Source organism: Silurus aristotelis (assembly GCF_946808225.1).
Source record: "Silurus aristotelis genome assembly, chromosome: 11".
Classification (NCBI taxonomy): Eukaryota; Metazoa; Chordata; class Actinopteri; order Siluriformes; family Siluridae; genus Silurus; species Silurus aristotelis.
In genome coordinates this window covers 639,190-653,264 of record NC_139584.1, presented here as the reverse complement: position 1 = coordinate 653,264, position 14,075 = coordinate 639,190, and the positions used below count along the sequence as shown (strand labels likewise).

The 14,075-nt window shown below is 41.7% G+C and overlaps 1 protein-coding gene and 1 long non-coding RNA gene across 4 annotated transcripts in view; both read left to right on the top strand.

The window, feature by feature from the left end:
* Positions 1 to 14,075, top strand: part of LOC310733695 — a 94,972-nt gene that overhangs the window by 4,427 nt on the left and 76,470 nt on the right. The window lies entirely within an intron of this gene.
* kcnn1b (potassium intermediate/small conductance calcium-activated channel, subfamily N, member 1b) overlaps positions 1 to 14,075 on the top strand; it is a 66,434-nt gene that overhangs the window by 13,996 nt on the left and 38,363 nt on the right. The window lies entirely within an intron of this gene.

The following is a 14,075-nucleotide window of genomic DNA, read 5'->3' as shown; positions in this document are numbered from 1 at the left end:
AAATAAACACCTGCAGGAGTAGTGTTACAGGGGTAAATAAACACCTGTAGGGGTAGTCTTACAGGGGTAAATAAACACCTGCAGGAGTAGTCTTACAGGGGTAAATAAACACCTGCAGGAGTAGTCTTACAGGGGTAAATAAACACTTGCAGGGGTAGTCTTACAGGGGTAAATAAACACCTGCAGGAGTAGTGTTACAGGGGTAAATAAACACCTGTAGGGGTAGTCTTACAGGGGTAAATAAACACCTGCAGGGTTATTTTTACAGGGGAAATTAATTACCTGTAGGAGTAGTTTTACAGGGGTACATAAACACCTGCCGGATTATATTAAGCTTTACAGTGTTCGTGTTACTACCTAAGTTTTACCTACAGTGTATTATAGGTATAAATCATCTACAGGCTTTTACTTTTACCTTTAGTGTTGAATTTATAGTTGTAGTATTGCATTTATAGCTGTGGTTTTAACTTTTTAGCTGTGATGTTGTATGTGTGCATGTAGTGTTGAATAGCTGATGTGTTAATTGAATAGTACATAATTTAGTTAATTGCTGTAGTGTTGAATTTATAGCTGTAGCATTGATTTTATGGCTGTAGTGTTGAATGTGTAGCTGTAGTGTTGATTTGATAGAAGGGAATTTAATTAATAGCTTTAGTGTTGAATCAATAGCTGTAGTATTAAAGTTATAGTTATAGTGTTAACTTTATAACTGTAGTATCGAATGTATATCTGTAGTGTTAAATTTATAGCTGTAGTATTAAATGTATAGCTGTAGTATTGACTTTATAGCTGTAGTGTTGACTTTTTAGCTGTAGTGTTGAATCTGTAGCTGTAGTTTTGCTGCAGTGTTGAATTTGTAACTGTTGTCTTGAATTGGTGCTGTAGTGTTTATTTTGTGGCTGTAGTGTTGACGTTATAGCTATAGTATTGAATAAATAGTTGCAGTGTTGAGTTCATGGCTGTAATGTTGAACTTGTATCTGTATTGTTAAATGTATACCTATTTTGTTGAAATTCTACCTGTAGTGTTGAATTTATAGCTGTAGTAATACCTTTATAGTGGTAGTGTTGAATCTATAGTGGTAGTGTTGAATGTATACCTGTGGTGATGAATTTATAGTTGTAGAGTTAAATCCAATCTTACATTATTAAATTAACCTCTGCAGTGTTAAGTGTTCAGGATACTTAAACACATGTCAATTTGTATAAACACGGACAGTATTTATTGGACAGTATTTATTCTCTCAGGCTTATCAAGTTATGAGTGTTTCTGTTTTTTTAGTATCAAATGCAGATCTGGAGATTTGTATCATGTGTGGATTATATTAGTGTTGAGTTTACTCGTACAACTAAAACTTTATTGTGGTATTTATTCAACACCAGCTTAATTAACACCTGATGCTTTGAATGAACTTGTACAAGAAAAAATCCACATCTGCAGGCTTGTTTTTATTCGTACATGCGTCTGTCTTAGATTTTTAAATCAATACCTAGAGAAGTACATCAACATCAACACCTACAGGCTACATTCTTACCGGGTTAATAAACACTATGAGATAAAAGTGTTGAGGTGACTTTGATCATATTCCACTGTATGTAAAGCTTAATGATTATATTTCCATCCACATTGTTGGGTTGTGTGAATGCCTGCAGTGTTGAATCCTGCAGTATTGAATTCAGTGTTTAGGTGCGCTCAGGTTAACCCTAACATCGGCTATTCATTAAACACGGTACTGTTTTTCTGGGAATTCTAACTTACAATGCTAACATGGGGAATGCTGAAGGTTATTTCTGTACTGTGAGTGTTTCTTGAACACCTGTAGGTGTTAATTGCACACAGGAGATGTTGTTGTTGTGTGTTCCATGGTTCGCTTTGTGTATTAGGATTGAGAAGTGTTTATGTGACCATGTAGAAATCAGGGTTCTGCTTGTTGCTGCAGATGCAGTGTGCAGGTTCAGTGTTGATGCGTGTGAACACTGGTCTTTGTTGTGCATGGTGGTGTTGTGTGTGTGTGTGTGTGTGTGTGTGTGTGTGTGTGTGTGTGTGTGTGTGTGTGTGTGTGTGTAATAGTGCATCAAATGCACCAAAATCACTGTCGGATTTGTGTAGGATGAAGTGTGGAGAAAGCAGCAGTGTTTATTTATGGAGACTGGGTGTTTATTCTGCGCTGTGCGAGTCGAGTTCATTCAGGAGAACGGAGGCAGTGTGATGCCGACTGCAACAGGCTGTCAGAGCTGCAGTGGCCATGATGCAGAACCGCACTTAAAGGAACAGTTCGGGATAAAAATAATTGAAACAAACACACACATTTCCCCTCTTTTCACTGTGTGTGTGTGTGTGTGTGTGTGTGTGTGTGTGTGTGTGTGTGTGTGTGTGTGTGTATGTGAAGTCTGATCATGTCATTTTGCGTGCAAGCAAACGTGTAGTAGCTAATATTTAAAGGTAGTGCGCGTGTGTGTGTGTGTGTGTGTGTGTGTGTGTGTGTGTGTGTGTCACCCAGCATCGTTTCCTCACCAGTGCTCAGTGATCTCACGCAGTCTGAACTTCTCGTCATGAAGCTGAACGCCGCAGCGTCTATTTATAAAGGACGCCATCTTGAATACCCAGCACTGCCTCTCTGATGTAGCCCCTCCCACTTTAGCCACGCCTCCTGTCTGTTTTTTGTTTTAATGTGTGAATGATTTCATGACGCAGTCTCGCAGTTCTTCTACAGAAACATCTCCGAGTTAAAGATCAGTGCGTCGTGCGTTTTATCTCAATGGTCTTTAGTTGAAGCGTAGTTAGCTCTGCGTCGGAATTTCCTCTGGAAGTGGGAAGTCGGATCTCATCGCGGTGTCTTTTCCATCCCTGGAATTTGATAATTGATTGTGAAACACGGCCAGATTGCTGTAACCAAGTCTTCATGAAAATTAGCATGAAAAAGCACATTACAGTTGTGTTACGTAGCGTCACCTGGTATTGGATTCTTCACTGCGGGAAAATGAGCGTCTGGAGTCTGATCCTGGTCCAATACTCCGGGAGGTGAGAGTCAGACTGGGATCAGACACCAGGATCAGCACCGATGCATCTAATAACTACGTCCTGCTGCTATTAAATATAATTGCAGTTCTATAATATGTATAACTTCTATAGCTCAGTGTGTGTGTGTGTGTGTGTGTGTGTGTGTGTGTGTGTAGTCTGAAACAGGCATGTCGGTGTTAATGAGGAAGTGTGCTCTCTCTCCTCTAGAGGGAAAATCCGTGTCATTCCTTCCTTGTGGGAAAGTCGACCCTGTTTCTGCGTCTCTGTTCTATTTTCCATCCTCCTGAGCGAATCAGATCTTTGGTATTACTACACCACACTGCTGCTGAGCTCTGGATCCTGATTGGGCAGAAGGTGTTGATGAGTTCTCCATAACAGCAGCTCTGACAGTAGTGCAGGTTTATATCAGCATGCTCAAGGAGGTCGTAGATCAGTGGTTAAAGCTCTGGGTTACTGATCAGAGGGTTGTGGGTTCAAACCCTTGTAATGCCAAACTGCCACTTTTGGGGACCTTGAGCAAGGCCCTTAATCCTCTGTGCTCCAGGGTTTCTGTCTTATGTCTGACCCCAGCTTCCTAACATCACTGGGAGATATGAAGAAAGAATTTCACTGTGCTGTAAAATACATGAGACAAGTATAAACCACATGTATCTATCTCTCGTTCTGATGCGCTATCGTTCCCATGGTAACGCCGTGTTCACATTTTCCGTGAGGAGCAGTGTGTTTTCGACGTATGGAAGGAGTCTCCAGTGTCACTACAGTAAAACTATAGGTTTTAGGACATCTGACACAGAGACGCTGGTAGGAGGGTGGATGTTTATAGCTGCTATAACATCAGTAAGAACAGAAACAGACTTGTTTTTACAGACATAACTATTAACTATTATAACTTTAAATAACTTAAAAAAAACACGAGCTGTGATGATAAAGTAAATAGACTAGGGGGCGCTGTAACTACGCCCAGCATTGATTATGCCTGACGGTTTCATTTTAACAGAACAGACTGAACATTTCACCTGAGGTTTGGTGTGTGTGTGTGTTCCAGAGGAATTCTGTTACAGCAGAGAAACACACTGTTACACTGAAATGCAGTGGAGTTTGCAGGTTAGAACCGTGATCCAGTGATCATGTGTCATTTCCAGATGTTTACATATTTTTCTATTTAATCGTTCACATTTTCCTCCTGTCGGGCTGCAGAGGTTTTCGTTTCTGGTTATTGGCTAGACATGTACTTGTTAGCTACCACATGCATTATTGCACTAGCTAGCGTTAACATTATCTACACGCTCAGCACTTTCTCAACAACTTTCTCGTGGGGTTTTTTCTTTTTATTTGATCTTTTAGTGTTTTTAAATCTGCTTTTAAAACGTATGTTTTCAGGATAGATTTCAGGTCATTTTTTAGATTTCTGAAGTATCTGTTCATTTTATTATTATTTTTTATAAAAAATAGTTCCTATATTTATTTTTTCCTGGAAAGCACTTTGAGATGTAATTTTCAAAGATTTATATAAAATAAAGATTATTATTATTATTATTATTATTATTATTATTATCATTATTATTATTATTATTATTATTATTATTATTATCATTATTATTATTATTATTATTATTAAGAAAAACATATTTCTACACGTCTGTATAGTAACTGCGTCCTAAACTCTTGCTCATCATCAGGTTCAGCTTAGGGATATTTTTGCAAAGTTCTACATAGAACCTTGAATGATTCTTAGTGGGTTCTAGATGATCAGGACAGACAAAAATATTGTGTATCATATAAAAAATATGCGATCCAAAGAAATAATAAATAAATGATTGAGAAGCTGCAGTGAAATGTACAGAGAGATAAACAGTCCTGGGAGTGTCAAGGATTTAAAACAACCGTAACAAGCGCACAATGTCCAATAGTGTTTGTGTGTGTGTGTGTGTGTGTGTGTGTGTGTGTGTGTGTGTGTGTGTGTGTGTGTGTGTGTGTGTGTGTGGTCTCATGCAGCTGCTGCTCCAATGCCTAATCCAGGGTAATTTGCCGAGAGCGTAATTGTTGGAGAGAAATCAGACTGAACGTAGTGAACACCAGAACGCAGAAGTCGCAGTTCCTCAGCTTCTGCCCTGTAATCTGGATCAAATCACCGCTTTTACATTCTTACTAAAAGTGGAATCTCACTAAAAATAATATCCACAGCCTGAAACTTCTTCTGATGAGGTCAAGTTACGACATTTATAGAGTTTACATGTATAACCTCACACTCCTTCTGCTTATGTAGAGTTCTAAGAGCATTCAAAGGTGAGGTTGATGGTGAGGTTGAGGTTGATAGTGGGGTTGAGTGTGGGGTTGATGGTGAGGTTGATGGTGAGGTTGATGGTGAGGTTGAGGTTGATAGTGGGGTTGAGTGTGGGGTTGATGGTGAGGTTGAGCTTGATAGTGGGGTTAAGTGTGGGGTTGATGGTGAGGTCGAGGTTGATAGTGGGGTTGAGTGTGGGGTTGATGGTGAGGTTGATGGTGAGGTTGAGGTTGATAGTGGGGTTGAGTGTGGGGTTGACGGTGAGGTTGATGGTGAGATTGGGGTTGATAGTGGGGTTGAGTGTGGGGTTGATGGTGAGGTTGATGGTGAGGTTGAGGTTGATAGTGGGGTTGAGTGTGGGGTTGATGGGGAGGTTGATGGGGAGGTTGAGGTTGAGTGTGGGGTTGATGGTGAGGTTGATGGGGAGGTTGATAGTGGGGTTGAGTGTGGGGTTGATGGTGAGGTTGATGGTGAGGTTGATGGTGAGGTTGAGGTTGAGGTTAAGGTTGATAGTGGGGTTGAGTGTGGGGTTGATGGTGAGATTAAGATTGATGGTGAGATTAATGTTCAGATTTAAAGTTGATCTTGAGGGTGCAGTTGAGATGAAGTTGAGGTTGACGGTAAGGTTTTGGGTGAGGTTGATATTGAGGGTGATGGTGGGATTGAGGGTAAGAGTGAGGGTGGGCATAAGGGTAAAAGTGAGGGTGGGCATGAGGGTAAGGGTGAGTGTAGGATTGAGGGTGAGGTTGATGTTGAGGGTGAGGTTGATGTTGAGGGTGAGGTTGATATTGAGGGTGAGGGTGAGGGTGGGATTAGTGGTAAGAGTGAGTGTAGGATTGGGGGTGAGGGTGGGATTGGGGGTAAGAGTGAGTGTAGGATTGGGGGTGAGGGTGGGATTGGGGGTAAGAGTGAGTGTAGGATTGGGGGTGAGGGTGGGATTGGGGGTAAGAGTGAGTGTAGGATTGGGGGTGAGGGTGGGATTGGGGCTAAGAGTGAGGGTAGGATTGAGGGTGGGATTGTGGGTGAGGGTGAGGGTAGGATTGAGGGTGTGGTTTATAATGTTGATATTTGTTTGGTGCTTGTACTGTATGTTGGTATATCAGCCAGTGTTTAGCCTTTTATCTGGTATGTAAGTTTATAAATGATAGTCAGTGTTTAAGTGTTCAGTAATTGAGATTGTATTCTAAATCATTTGAAGGTGTTTAACTGTACAGTCAGTCAGTCCTGTTGTTTCTAATGAGGGACTCAGTGATGTTCTGGTTTCCTTCCTCCACTTGTGTTTAGGTTAATTTCTTTGGAGTTTAAAGTAATAGTGTTTATAGGGTTCTTTTTCTATCTGATATTAGAAGAAGAATCCAGGGTGAGGTTGATCATGTTGGTGATTGTCTGGTGTTTTGTGTTAGCCCATTAGCCAGTGTTTGGTGTTTATGCTAGCACTCTTACCCACTGTATTATACTCACAGTCTCAGGTTCCTGGTGTCAGTCCAGTATTCAGAATTCATACTTATACTTTAAATTATTTTGAGGTATTTAACTTTTCAGTCTTAGCAAATTTCTGTTGTAGTGATGTTCTGAAGTAATTGTCTGCTATGTTCCCGGTGTTTTAACCGATACATTTGGCAGGTTTTGGTGTTTATGGTTAGAAACTTTTTGAGACTGGTATTTGCTTGGGCTTTGACTTGAGTGTTGATCAGGATCTGGTGTTTACACATTTTCTTGTTTCTGGGCTTATAGTCTTATTTAGAAGATTTTGGTGTTTGTGCTCATTTTTATAACCTCAGACTCCTTTTTGTTACCAGACTGGTGGATTTAGGAGGATTTGAGAGGTTGAGGTTTATATATTAAACGTTAAAATGTCATCTATTTTAAGGTGTTTAGGTTTGAGTAGTGTGGTGTTTAGTCTGAATATGTCAGGATCTTCCGGGCACACGGCGCACACTTCCAGGTCCGCGGTGGGTACTTCCGGGTCGGTGGCCATCCGAGACTTTAGCTCGGGGCCAGATTCATTTATCGGCTTTTTATAGTCCCTGGGTTTATTCTTGCCACCCTGCCTGCTCTGGATTCTGTTCCTGATCCTGACCCTGACCCCTGATTCTGCTCTGCCTCTCTAGTTACCTGGTTTGGACTCTGGACTGTTTTTGGTTGTGTTTTGCTCTGCCCTTTATTGCTCAGTTTTTTGGATTTAGATTTTTTGGACTCGGTTTTGGTTTTCCCTTCCCTGCCCTGTTTGCCTGTGTTTAGACCCTGGACTGTTTAATAGGCCGTGTTTTTGCCTGTGCCCCATTAAAGCCTGTATTTTCCTCCCTCTGTGCATCCTGCATTTGGGTCCTCATTCACCCAATCACCCGCAAGAGTTTTCTTACAGAATAATCTGGCTTTGCACCGTGTCTCCTGCTTCTCTGACAGATTATGAGACCATTGGCCAGGTGGAGCACTATTGACAGTGTGTGTGTAGCCATTTTTCTAAGCGTTTTTCTAACACTGGCCCTTTTTTGGTGTTGAGTCTTTTCTGGTATTATCTTTTGATTGTTATTTGATGATCAGGTTAATCTTATGATTCCTTCTGTTTGTGATCTGTTATGAGGTGTTGGGGTTTAATTGCACCCTCTGAAGCCCACACTGTGATTTTGGCCATGATTTGTCGTCAGAGAGAAATTTTTTAAATCCTAGAATATTCCTATTTCGAGGCTAAAGTTGCTAGTCTTCAATCGCGGGTTTGTTTACTGACAGCCGATGAATGGTCGCTGTGATCATTTTTCCTCCGATGTAATTCTGTCAGAAGATTTTAGACTCTTTCCTGAAATGTGATTTCTCCTACACCAAGCGTCAAATGTAGAAACCAGTCAGGTGTACAGTACCGCAAGAAGAGAAAGGTATTGAGTTATGGAGCAAAAAGGCCACATAGGAAGGCCACACTACCATCTTCTGAGATGTTGCAGGGATCATGGAATGTGTTGATGATTTTAGACTATGACTGGAATCTTTATATCAAGCCTTTACATTGTGATGGAAATCGTACAGATATTGTGATGTGATGTTTTTGGTCAAATCGTTCCCCCTCTTACTCGTCCTTAGTGGTCTCATCCTTGTTCTAGGTGGAAAATGAAAGATGGACTTACGAAGTGCAACAGCAGACGCTGTGAAACGTATCACTAAGCATCATAGTCCAATCAAGAGTCCTACTGAAAAATGATGTTCAAACATATTACTGTTTCCCATTTCAGGGAGACTCTGTGGGGAATATTGGCAGCATGAAGGCAGCAAGACTGCTGTGTGTGTGTGTGTGTGTGTGTGTGTGTGTGTGTGTGTGTGTGTGTGTGTGTGTGTGTGTGTGTGTGTGTGTGTGTGTGTGTGGATTAGATTCTGATGGTGGGGAATGGTTGAGAAAAGAGAATCCTGAGTAGCAGATCCAGTAATGAGCTCTCCCCTGTAGACATTTTCATTAGGGAGTGGAGGCTGGAAACACACATCCTGATGGCACATCTGAATGAGTGCAAATTCAATGTCAAAATAGATTTGCTAAATTGGATTTGTATGGAGTAAAGCTGGCAGAGGAGCGAACACAGGAGCAGAAAGGTATGAGGAGACCTTCACACCTTAAACACACACAGACAAGGCAAGGATTCACTTAACATGAACAAAGGTCTAATGGTGTACCATGGAGCAGTCAGAAAAGAATCAGGATTTATCACCATCTAAGGTCTGACACATAGCTGGATTTAAAGGAAGAGTGTCTGATCAGCCATTCAGGTTTGAGGTTCTAGCTGGTAGGTTGTAATTTGCCTTCTGCTCCAACACTGAGGGGTTAATTAACATGTTCTGTGTGGCACAGACCAGGAATGCCTTTTACACAGACATTTGTAGGATTTGTGATCACAGATTAGTTTTAAATAAATAGTGAAACGATTTCGAAAAGCTTTTGAGATGTGGATTTGGTGTTTTATTTGACAAGCTAGAGATATTTGCAGATCTGGATAAGTTTGAGATTGTAATTGTGGATAGAGTGAGATTAAGATTGTGGTTAGATTTGGCCCGGGGATCAGGTCGAATCTGAGAATCAAATGAAGTTTGGAGAAGGTTCTGCTTCATGTCTTCATGTCAATGCTTAATCTCTGCACCACACTTCCTCCGATCCCTAAACATTGCTCGATTGGTCCAACCATCTCTCAGGGTACATAGAAGACATTCCAGAAGGCTTCCAGACTCTTCTCTCTTTTGGCACCTTGGTGGTGGAATGAACTTCAAACATCTGAGTCTCTAGAGTCTTCAAACCATGTACAAAGTCCTATTTTTAAATTAGATTAGATTAGGGTGAATAATGTACAGAAGGTGCAGTAGGTAATAATATATATAATATAATAATATACAATATACTGTGGAAGATTATTTATAGATAAACATGTCAGAAGATAAAATACTCAGTGATAGGATGTAGTGATGTACATGTATGAATGTAAGTATGATGCAGTATATACAGTATAAATATGGGTGGAATGTACAGTAGTGTAAATGTGAGTTATGGATTGTGTGAAAATGTGTAGTGAATAAACACTTCAAAACACAGAAGTGACTGCAGTATTGAATCAGATGTTCAGTGCAGTAACAGCTACAGGAAAAACTATTCTTCAGTCTGTTTGTGCTCTGATGCACCTGTAGTGCCTCCCGATGGGAGAAGGGTGAATAGTCCATGAGGCACCTGTAGCGCCTCCCGATGGGAGAAGGTTGAATAGTTCATGAGGCACCTGTAGCGTCTCCCGATGGGAGAAGGGTGAATAGTCCATGAGGCACCTGTAGCGCCTCCCAATGGGAGAAGGTTGAATAGTTCATGAGGCACCTGTAGCGTCTCCCGATGGGAGGAGGTTCAATAGTTCATGAGGCACCTGTAGCATCTCCCAATGGGAAAAGGGTGAATAGTCCATGGTTGGGGTGAGAGGGATCTTTGATGATGCCCTTCACCCTTTGCAGACAGCGTTTATTGTAAATGTTCTCTGAAGGGCTTCACGGTCTGAAGCAGTGCAGCTGTTGTACCACACTGAGATGCAGTTATATATATATATGGGTCCAGAGTGAGTGGCATACAGGCTTTAAGGTGGGTGAGGACCAGTCTTTCGAAGCTGGCTGCTTTCCGTACATTCACCCTGCTCAGGGTAGCACACACTTCAGAGAAGGAGCGCTGGTAATAGCTCTGGCTTGAGCATGGGCTCTATGTTCCCGGTAGCGTAGAAGGTTGAGCTCGTCGGGGAGTGAAGCAGAACGGGTTGGCGGTGCACCGCTGGGTGGTTTGAGGCCAGCGATGGCCTGAATTCCTTGCCACATGCATCGGGGGTCAACAGAGTTGAAGTGCTCCTTGATTCGCTGTTTGTATACATTTTTGGCTTTGCAGGTTTCCCTCCTCGGATTGGCTCTGGCGACGCTGTTGGCCTCTCGGTCTCCAGACCTAAAGGCTGTGTTGCGTGCTTTGAGCAGAAGACGGACCTCCTGGTTCATCCAGGGCTTCTGATTTGAAACACTATGATGTTCTTTTGTGTGGTCACCCGATCCACACACCTGTTGAGGTCAAGAACAGAGTTGTTGTAAGTGTAGATGTTGGTGACCGAGTCAGTGGTGGCCTGTGCAGCAAATTCACTCCAGTCTGTATGTAAGAACTGCTGCTGGAGAGAGAGATCAGCCCCATTCAGCCAGACTTTAACAGTCCTGATTGTGGGTTTCACACTTTTGATGGCTGGTAAATAGTTGGGCAGCAGGAACAATGAGAGATGGTTTGATTGTCCAAGGTGGTGGAGAGGTGTGACTCTGTAAGCATCAGCCACACTTGTATATACATGATCCAGTGTTTTGTGTCCTCTAGTGAAACAGGACACATGCTGTTGGAATCTTGGCAGAGCAGATCTTAAATTGCAGTGATTAAAATCCCCAGCGAGGATAAAGGCTCCATCAGGATGAACTGTCTGCAGTTTGTTGAGAGCAGAGCTTAGATCTTTCATGGCTGTGCTAGCCTTAGCATCTGGGGGGACAGACACTGCTATCACCACAACACGTGAACTCACGTGGTAAATAAAAGGGTCTGCACGTAATGATCAGGTATTTAAGATCAGCAGAGCAGTGAGAAGAAACAGAGACAGTGCACCATGCCTTGTTTACATAAATGCATAAGCCTCCTCCTCTGCTCTTACTCGTGCATGCTGCTTCTCTATCAGCCCTGAAAATGGTGATCCCCTCGAGCTCCAGCACGTTTCTGAGAAGACCATGATGTTGCAGTCCATAATCAATCTCTGTGTGAAGGTCCACATCCTGAATTCATGGTTTTAAGTTTGTGATCATTTTTTTCAGTTGGTTAGGGTGAAGGGTTAATGGTTGGGCTTTAATGGTTTGTGTTTGGCACCTATAACTATGGTGTGTGTAAAATTTCTATTTGTCTGCCTGGGTTTGGGTTTTAGGTAAAAATGCTTTATTTACTTTACAGCACAATGAAATTCTTTCTTTGTATATTCCAGAGATGTTAAAAAGCTGAAATCAGTGCACAGGATCAGCCATGATACAGGACCCCTGGAGCATACAGTGGGTTAAGGGCCTTGCTCAAGGGCCTAAGAGTGGCAGCTTGGTGATACAGGGGCATGAAACCCTGTCCTTCTGATGCCTGGCTGGTATTTGAGATTGGGATTGGGATTGAGGCACTAATATGAATTTGGTGGTGGTTGGAATTTGAATTTGAAGTAAAAGTTAGCTTTGAGATGGTAGTTTGAGAAGGTAGTTGATTTATAGTCCTGGTATGGAATGGGGACTAGTTGGAAAGAGTTACCGCTGTAAAGCTGCTTTGTGTCACATATAATAAAATCAAACTGAACTGAACTGAAGTACTGATTAGGTTTGGCTTTTAAATGGTGGTTAGATGTCTTCAGTAGCAGAACTGTTCAACTGTGTTCATGAGCACATTGTTGACTGTTGATATTAATTACAATCTAAATCCATCCTCAAACTTCTTGAGTTGCTCAGTAACTTCATGGATCTTTAGGATGTTGATTTTGAACCATCTCGAGCGGTACAGAGCAGTCTCTAATTAAAAAAAGGGGTAGGAAGTCAGAATGAACCAGGCAGTTCCGAAGAGAAGAACAAAACTGGAAAACTGATCATTTGTACTTCGGGAGCATTCTGGTTCTGTTTTTTTTTTTTTTTTTTCATTTGGGGTCGTTTGGGGTCAGGATCAAGGAAATGAAAATGATGTTGGTGGTGGTTTGGAATTTGGACTGGAGGACTGGATTAGCATTTACTGATTAGCATTTCAGGTTAGGATTTTGTGGTTGTTTTGCATTGTGTGGATTTGAATTAGGGTTCTGAGCAGGATTGGAGTTTTTATCTCAGGATCTCTTTAGGATAGATGACTGGATTCATTTGGGATTGGGATTTGGTTTTAAGGTTTAAGTTGCATCTGATGAAATTCATCACTTGTCACCTGACTACAGAGTCAAGTCAAGTCAAGTTTATTTATTTTGCGCTTTTCAAAACAGACATTGTCTCAAAGCAGCTTTACAGAATTTAACAGTTACGATGAATGGTGTGTATTTATCCCTGATGATCACCATGGAGACTGTGGTGAAGGAAAAACTCCCTTAGATGTCATGAGGAAGAAACCTTGAGAGGAACCAGACTCAAAAGCAGAACCTCATCCTCATGTGGGTGACATCAAGAGTGTGATTATAGTCTTTAAACACTACAGAACACTGGAGAGTGAGAACTAACATGAGCACTGGAGTGTGTGATTATGACTGATGATCTTTCTACAGTCTTATACAGTCATTATGGTTATAAAACCAGGAGCTACTGAGCAACTCATAAAATAGCTCAACATCTGAGATCATCACAGATCCAGCACCAGCTTCTCCATGCCAGAGCCTTTAAACACTTAAAAAGGTCCAGTGTCCAAACTCCACATGAAGTGGATCCAATTGGCACTGGTACGTCTCTAGATGGTTCAGGATGTTTGTGGGCATCTACTTCTTTAAAGTTCCACAATCTTCATGAGGTGGGACGTGACTGGAGCTGGAGCAACCTCTCGGGATGGGGAGAGAAAGAGAAGCAGTGGAGAGGAATTAGCGTAGCTGCTGTTCATGATATTAACAGCACAAGTTGATAATGTGATGTGATCTGATGTTCTGGAGCACAAGGTTGTGATGTGATGTGTGTGATGTGTGTGATGTGTAGAACTCGCTAAAAACATACGTCTTTAATCTACACTTAAACTGGGAGAGTGTATCTGAACCCCGAACACTGTCAGGAAGACTATTCCAGAGTTTAGGAGCTAAATGTGAGAATGTTCTACCACCTTTAGTGGACTTTGCTATTCTAGGAACTACTAGAAACCCAGAGTTTTGAGATCTCAGGGAGCGTGACGGATTGTAGCGTGTTAGAAGACTGGAGAGATAATTAGACTACGACCTTTTAAAGATTCCAGAATGTCTAATACTCGCTGGCTGCTAACAGGAACCATTTGCTGGAGGAAGCGTGTACCCTGGTTACCTCGCCCTATATCGACGGGTTAATTAGCATTTCCTCCGTGGTGCACTCTGGGATTTGCTTCCCTCATCTGGGAATTTTGAGGTCCTGGACCTGCGTATTTGGGATATTCCGAGTCTCAAATTTCTCTCTAAAGTGACATAACACAAAGACAGAAGAAAAGACTGTGAATCAGTTTAAACACTCTTTTAATTTGTAAAATCATCTCAACACTGATTCCTTTGGGAAACTCAGACCTAATTAGATTTTATTCTTTAAC